The 8,908-nt window shown below is 34.5% G+C and overlaps 1 long non-coding RNA gene across 1 annotated transcript; it reads right to left on the bottom strand.

The window, feature by feature from the left end:
• On the bottom strand, positions 1–7,594 carry LOC118766272. Its single transcript, XR_005002185.1, has 3 exons — positions 7,582–7,594; positions 6,854–6,855; positions 1–134 (listed from the first exon to the last, which is right to left on the bottom strand). It is a non-coding gene; the product is annotated as an uncharacterized LOC118766272 (long non-coding RNA).
• Positions 7,595–8,908: the final 1,314 nt, after the last annotated feature.

Below are 8,908 nucleotides of genomic sequence, written 5' to 3'. Positions count from 1 at the left end.
GCATATTTTCAGGCACTTTCATACACTCGGCAATAGTTTGGACATTTGATGGTTTATCTCATTCTATTTTTTTCTCTTTCAATTGTTCTGTATTATATTTATTAAGTGTGAGAGTATTTTTCATATGAATTTGCCTATGGTCATTCAATGATAGAAAGAAAATAAAAAGCAAAAAAATAAAATAACATTTTATGAATAAGTGTTTCTTTTATTAGATTTATCCTCAACCCAAATTTGTACTGCAATAAGATATTATTAAATTTATTCAAAAACAATTATGTAGTTGTGTTTTAGTGTGATGTGAATACTCAATGACAAAGTGAGATTTTTTTTTACAAGGGCCAGAGAGACGGAAAGGCGACATTATTTCATGGTAACTGACAAGTTTGCATGGTTTATTGTTTTCTTGCTTGTTTGTTTATGCAATAATGATTCCCTATTGAATGATGATGACGATGATGATGATGATTATGATGATGATGACGATGACGATGATGATAAATGCCCTGATGCAGTACCAGGTAGTGGCTCTCATGGCTTTTGGTCTTAACTAATTGGAAGTGTTATCATGTACATTGTTTTACTTTGGTAATAATAATAATAATAATAATAACAATAATAATAATAATAATAATAATAATAATAATAAATGCCCTGATGCAGTACCAGACAGTGGCTCTCATGGCTTTTAATCTTAACTGATTGGAAGTGCTATCATGTACATTGTTTTACCTTGGTATAAAAGATGGGCTACAGTAAATATTCTGTTCAATACTACAGATTTGCTTGTCAGTTGTTTGACCTTAACCAATTGAGCATGTCCCTTGGTGGCTGATGGTATGTGCATCTCTGATCACAAGCAGAAGTAGTTGGGGAGCATCATAGCCATGTGTTGAGAGGAATTCTTTGGAGTTTGAATAATTCACCTCTGAAAACATGGATGTTTCATTCAATATCCTTAAACCACCTTTATTCAAGGACCTTTTGAGCAGGATGGGCTACTCGACCTTAAGAAAATTCTAACTGGGCCCCACTTGCAAGATCATGTGCTGTTTATCTTGATATGAGATCACTATATCATGCACATATGGTTGTGATGCATGTGCCTGATATACCCTTATCTTGACCTTGAAGGGATGAAAAGCAAAATCAACCTTGATGGTGAGAATTTAAGTAATAATGAAAGTGATTGTAGTGAAAATAGAATAGTAGGGTAGAAGTTCACCAAGTCTCAGGTCATATTTCTTCCACCACCATGTGATTCCAGCTTTCGTCAGTTCCCTATCTCCATTTTGAATTGCTACTTAGTAATTCTGGCATCTTGGACAAGTGTCTTCTTCTATAGCCTTGAGCTGATCTCATCTTTACATGTGGATTTGGTACACGGAAACTGAAAGTAGCCTGTCATATACATATGGAATGGAAGCACTCCGTCGGTTATGACGACGAGGGTTCTGGTTAATCCGAATCAACGGAACAGCTTGCTCATGAAATTAACGTGTAAGTGGCTGAGCACTCCACAGACACGTGTACCCTTAACATAGTTCTCGGGGATATTCAGCGTGACACAGAGAGTGACAAGGCCGGCCCTTTGAAATACAGGTACAACAGAAACGGGAAGTAAGAGTGAGAGAAAGTTGTGGTGAAAGAGTACAGCAGGGATCACCACCATCCCCTGCCTGAGCCTCGTGGAGCTTTAGGTGTTTTCGCTCAATAAACACTCACAATGCCCAGTCTGGGAATTGAAACCGCGATCCTATGACCGCGAGTCCGCTGCCCTAACCACTGGGCCATTGCGCCTCCACTCATATGCATATATGTGTGTGTCTTCATGTCTACGCTTTTTGTTTCCAACACCACTTAACAAGTGGTGTTGGTGTACTTAGAATAAGTACTAGACTTTAAAATGTATAAAACAAGTACTGGGGTTGGTTTGTTTGACTAAAATTCTTCAAACTGGTACCTTGGCATGGATACAGTATAATCTTTTCTACTCTATGTACAAGGTCCAAAATTTTTAAGGAATGGGGCCAATCGATTAGATCGACCCCAGTACACAACTGATACTTAATTTACCAACCCTGAAAGAATGAAAGGTAAAGTCGACCTTCACAGAATTTGAACTCAGAACGTAAAGACAGACGAAATACCACAAAGCATTTTGCTTGGTGTGCTAACATTTCTGCCACCGTGCCGGCTTATGTATGCAATATAATGATTTAAATATGTGAAGATAAAAAGATTGTACTTTTGACATGTTAATTACTGAAAAAATTTATGAAACTAAATTTAATCCACGACCAGGTTATCAAGTGTTGTTACACATCACTGGTCATAATGCATTTTGCCTTGTTTTAACCTTCAAATGATGCTACCCCACTGGCTAGGTGAGCAGGACAACATTCCCCACTGACCAAAAGTGGGACTATAGCAATATGAAATGAAGTGTCTTGCTCAAGAACACAGTGTGCCACCTGATAAAGGAATCAAGCACATGACCTAGTGACTGTGAGTACAACAGCCTAACCACTTGGCCAAGCACTTTCACAAATTTAATTATTAATTGTAATCAAAAGCAACAAGCTAGCAAGATCATTAGAGCATGAATATAATACTTTGCAGAATGTGTTCTGGGTTTTTACATCCTTAACACAATTCCCATAGGAATCAACTTTCCTTTTCATCCTTTTAGGCTTGATTAAATAAAATACAAATTAAATACTGGGGTTGATAAAATAAAGTACCAGTGGGGGTTGATGGTATTGACTAACCCCTCCCCTCAATTGTTGGCCTTGTGTTAAAATTGGAAATTGCTATTAATTATAATCAAATGAGAAAAATGAAAGAAATCCTTATTTCAATGTGTCATATAATCTTCATTTAATTTCATGCCTAAATATGTTATCAGAAAAGCCAAAAGTGTGTGAAAAACATAGTTTGTGATGTGACGGAATAATAATAATGTCATGCACTGTTTATCTTGATATGAGATCAGTATGTCGTGCACATATTTTTGTAGGGCATATGCTTGATGCCCCCTTGTCACATGGGTCTCCAAACCATGGCCCATGGTCCAGATCTGGCTTACGACATCAATTTGTCTGGCCCACCATCATAAGCTGAAAAAAAACAAACATGCTTTTATACTGCTTCTTACACTTCTTAGATTACGCATGTCATATGCATACTGAGTCAGTCACATCACAAGCTATGGTTTTCACACACCGTAATAATTACTCCAGTACATCACGTGTACCTCGGGCTAGTCAGTATTTAGAGATTACAATTAAAACGCGAATATTTGACACCAAGGCCTAAGACTGCTTTTGTTTTTTCTTCACCCATCCTTATGGCTACTAAGAAGAGAAAGGTTGATGTTGAATGTCACATTTTCAATAAAGAATGGGGAGAAAAGTACTTCTTTGTGGAAACAAATGACCAGAAAGCTAGTTGCTTGATATGCAATGAAAGTGTTGCTGTTATGAAAGAGTACAATATTCATCGCAGCTACAAAGCAAAACATTTCTCAACACATTCTAAATATTCTGGAAAGTTGTGGTCCGAGAATTTGAATCTATGAAACATAGTTTGGAATCTCAAAGGAATTTCTTTACGAAAAAGTTTGTTAAAAATGAATCAATCACTCATGTGAGTTACGAAATGGTGAATATGTTAGCAGAGCGAGGAAAACTATTTACTGACAGAAACTTTATAAAAGAGTGCATGAGGGAAGCAGCAAATGACTTGTGTCCAGAGAAAGCTAATAGGTTTGGCTGTATCAGCCTTTCAGCAAGTTCAATTGTGCAGATAATAGAAGAACTATATAGAATATACAGTTACAGATACATGAGAAAGCTAAGAAGTTTTTGTGGTATTCTCTTGCAATGGATGAGTCTACTGATCTCTCTCGTATGTCGCAACTTCATATGTTCATTCATGGTGTTAAATGCAACTTTGAGATTATAGAAGAAATGGCATCCATTTGCAGTATACATGGAACAACAACCGGAGAAGATATTTTCATAGAGGTGCAGAAAACTTTGCAAAACTATAACCTTCAGTGGAATCAGCTTCGGTGTGTTACAGTCGATGGAGGAAAAAACATAGCAGGAGTGAGGAAGACCAATTTGGAGGAGCTTCAACTTCTGAAAGCTCTGTTTATAGACTGCTTTATACATCAGCAAGCACTCTATGGAAAACACGTAGATATTTCTTGCGCACTAAAACCAGTTACAACTGTGGTGAACTTTATTTGGAATCATGGGCTTAATCACCAACAGTTCCAGGCTTTCCTTGAAGAAATGGATTCTAATTTCTGTGATTTGCCTTACTACACAGAAGTGAGATGGCTCAGTTGTGGTAAAGTCCTGTTTTGTTTTTATAAGCTCCAAAGAGAAATAGATCTTTTTCTCACCGAAAAGAATAGAGCTGATCCACAGCTGTCAGAGCCTTCATGGTTATCAAAGTTGTCATTTTTAGTTGATGTCACTTCTCATATGAATGAATTGAATTTAAAACTGTAAGGAAAGTATAACCTTGTCTGTGATCTCTACAGAATTATTATAGCTTTTCAGAGAAAGCTATCATTGTTTGAAGCACAACTTGAAGGAGGAAACTTCTCTTATTTTCAGTGTTTTCAAGAGTTTTGCACAGAAAATGTTAACCTCAAGTTTCAGAAAAAAATTACTTAGGACTTAAATAAGCATTTTTCTCAAAGATTTTCAGATTTTGGCTGTTATCTTGATAACATGCAAACTGAACTACGACTGGGGCTTATTGACTTGCAAGCTGATACCCTGTTGAAAGAGAAGCGCAGAAGGAAAACTCATTGAATTTTATCACTGCTTGCCTTCTGATGAGTTTTCAAAATTGAAAAATTTTGCCTCAGGTATGGCATCAGATTTTGGAACAACTTATGTTTGTGAGCAAACTTTTTCAAAAATGAAGTGTGTGAAGTCAATACATTGAACAAGGCTCACTGATGAACATTTGGAAGCAATTCTTATGGTTGGCTGCAGAAATCATAAAGCAAATGTTGATGATATGTTGGAAGCAAGACGCCAGTTTCACAAATATCATTAACTTTTGTGCTGCTTACATTTTTACGCAATTAAGCTGTGTGCACTTTTTCTAAAAAATCTAACTTGGTATTATTAAAATATGTTTATTGCTTTTATTGTTTTGTGTATTTTATGCATTGATAAATAAATAGGATGACTGTCTTTATTTTTTGTGTACATTCAGTGTATTCTATATTGTACTGAATTGAACAAAATATTTATCCAGCCCATGCTAGAACAATGTTATGTACAAAACCAAATATATGACACCCTAGACATAATACTAACTTGAACTTCTAACTTGTCTCTTGAGGTCTCTGGGGTAGACTTGGAGTCACCTTGTATAAAAACAAAGCAAAATTCAAACATAATAATAATAATAATAATAATAATAACAATAATAATAATAATAATGATAATCATAATAATGATAATAATAAACAATAAGAGGAGTACAGCTGTTATCAAATGAACAATACTTCGACACTTCATGTGTCTTTCACAAGTTCAAAATAATCATCTCAATCGACATCATTTTGGTAATATTTAAGGGTAACTCCTCCTGAAGGCAAAGGAACAACAAGAAGTGTCGAAATATTGTTCATTCGATAACAGTCACACTCTTCTTATTGTTTCTTTACCTTCAGGAGGAGTAACATCAATCCTTAAATATTAATGATAATAATAATAATAATAATAATAATAATAAGAGTTTCAAATTTTGCCACAAGGGCAGCAATTTTGGGGGAGGGGATGAGTGTTCAACTGGTACTTACTTTATCGACCCATAAAGGATGAAAAGAAAAGTCAGCCTTGGTGGAATTTGATCTCAGAACATAGAGGCAAATGAAATACCGCTAATTATTTCACCCGGCATGTTAACAATTCCACCAGCTTGCTGCCTTAATAATAATAATAATAATAATAATATAATAATAATAATAATAATAATAATAATAATAATAATAATAATGATAAGATGATGATGATGATAATAATAATATTAATAATAATAATAATTATTATTATAATAATTATAATAATAATAATAATAATAAATATTCTGCTCAATGCCACAAATTTGCTTGTCAGTTGCTTGACCATAACTGGTTGCGCATGTCCCTTAGTGGCTGATGATATGTGCATCTCTGTTCATGAGCAAACCCAGTGCCATTTGATGGCATGCACTGCTCTCTCACTTAATAATAATCCTAATAATAAAAATAATAATAATGGTTTCAAATTTTTCCACAAGGGTAACAGTTATGGGGGAGATAATGAGTCAATTGCATCAACCCCAGTGTTCAACTGGTACTTGTTTTATCGACCCTGAAAGGATGAAAGGTAAAGTTATCCTCAGCAGAATTTGAACTCAGAACATAGTGACAGGCAAAATACCGCTAAGCATTTCATCCAGCGCTAACAATTCTTTCAGCTCTCCAACTTAATAATAATAACAATAATAATATTAAATAATAATAATAATAATAATAATAATAATAGTAATAATAATAATAATAATAATAATAATAATAATAAGCAATCAATCATCTTTTAGGTAGGCTAGTCTTATCAATATCTAAGTATACTGACAGGCACAAAAGCATTTGTAGAACTACTATATTGGGCTTCTCTGTCAATATTACAAATCTAGCTGAAAAGACTGACAATACAATAGAGCTACAATAACACAGAACTTGACAATGAATACTGACAAATATAGGCAAACAATCAGGATATCATTCATTGGTAATGGACCAAAGGAATATGTGTACTTTTAGATATTTCAGAACCACTAAAAAGCAAACTAAAAAACAAAAATTGGACACAGAAGAAATATACTAAATAGAAAAGAAAAAACTAATCAGAAACACATGTATTTTGAAGGAAAGAAGTGAGAACATAAGCAATAGGTAGCAATAGTAGCGTTTAGTACTGTTAATTATATTTACATAAGGATATTGTTTGTAAATAAATTGAAATGTATGTTTAATAAACATAGATTTAGCCCTTGTTTGCAAATTGAATCTCATCTTACTTGGTTAGACCACAAGGCTGTTTTCTGTTTGTATACTTTGAGGCTAAATGTTTGTACACAAGTGAATTTGTTTATAAACTTATTACTACACTGTGCTAGCACAGCATGATCACACGTACACGCACACACACACACACATACATACATACATACATACATACATACATACATACATATATATATATATATATTATATATATATATATATATATATTATATATATATATATATGTATGTATATACATACATATATATATATATATATATATGTATATATATATGTATATATATACATACAAATACATATATATTATATATATACGTACATACATACACATATATGTATATATATATATGTTTGTATGTAGAGAAAGAGAAAGTGAGACAGAGAGATAAATAGATAGGTATATACATATGTATACCTATCTATCTATTTCTCTATCCACACACACACAAACACACACATGCACACATTACATCCACATGTGTGTATGTATGCACACACACACAGGTGAAATAAACATCAGAGATACTTCAAGCAGAAACTGTAGGAGCTACTTACACATATGGTAAGCATCTCTTGATGGTAGCTAAAGTGTTCATAGTGTTGGAAATTCTTGTTTCTTCAGCACTTATCTCGGGGTCATATGTATTTTGACCCTTAGCCTGTATTAGCCCAAATTGGGTGGTGAGGACTGAATTAACCTTCACCTGCAAAAGAGTTCTGTCTTCAGCTTCTTGAAGCCACAAACACCTTGAACCTGTTTGTATGTGTGTATGTAAATACACACACACGCATATGGTCAAGTACTTACAAAAATTCTTAAATGCAATAATGTAAATATCCCACTTTATTTTTTAAAGTTTTATTTTACTTCTTGGACAGAGAACTGCCTTTTGTATTCATACACGCCCAGCCCTGATTGGCTGGAGAATGCCATAGCATAACTATGCTATGACACAGCAACTAAAATAGCTTTCCTGACGTGCTACAATACCAAACACATAACCCACAGCAATGAAGCTTCCTCCATATTTTCTTGATCATCTGTGCCATTTGTTACAATTAGGTGCCTTTATATTTTTGTGCACTGATCCTATGTTGATGGGTACAAGAACATAAATACATATAAAAAGTAAGTAGCTTTGTACCATCACTGTGTAAATACAAATGGTAGCTGAGCATTGTGAGTGGTCACTGGGGCATTTTTATGATACAGGCAGTCTTTGACTGGTTGCTGACCCACGTTATCCCAAAATGATAAGCATAGCATGTTACACAATTGACCATATTGTGTTATCTCAGATCAGTGATGAATGGAATGGTGATAAACAAGGCTACATCTACCATTTTTACCCTGGAACCACAACTTCCTCTGTTCAGCCTGACTAAAAAAAATGTTTAATGCTTTAACTCTTCCCAGTATGCAATATAACACATGGTTAGTCCACAGGGTCAGTTTCCCAGTTTCTGTGGTGTGTATACTCCTCCCTGGATGGAATGCTAGTCCCTCGCAGGATTACTCATTTTCATCAGCTGAGTGAACTGGAGCAACTCAAAATGAAGTGTTTTGCTCAAGAATATAATGCATTACCCAGTTCAGGAATGGAAACCACAATCTTACGATCATGAGTCCAACACCCTAACAAACTAAGCCATGTGCCTCCACTCATACCACATATAGCACATACTGATATTTTATGTCATAAAATGTGTAGCAATTCTTTCACTACAACAGGCAACATTTTACAAAAAACAAAAAACTAACAAAAAAAAAATAAGGCTGCCACTAAACTTTGTCTTCATTTA

The sequence above is a fragment of the Octopus sinensis genome, linkage group LG15, assembly GCF_006345805.1.
Source record: "Octopus sinensis linkage group LG15, ASM634580v1, whole genome shotgun sequence".
NCBI lineage: Eukaryota > Metazoa > Mollusca > Cephalopoda > Octopoda > Octopodidae > Octopus > Octopus sinensis.
This window is presented reverse-complemented; position numbering and strand designations above follow the sequence as displayed.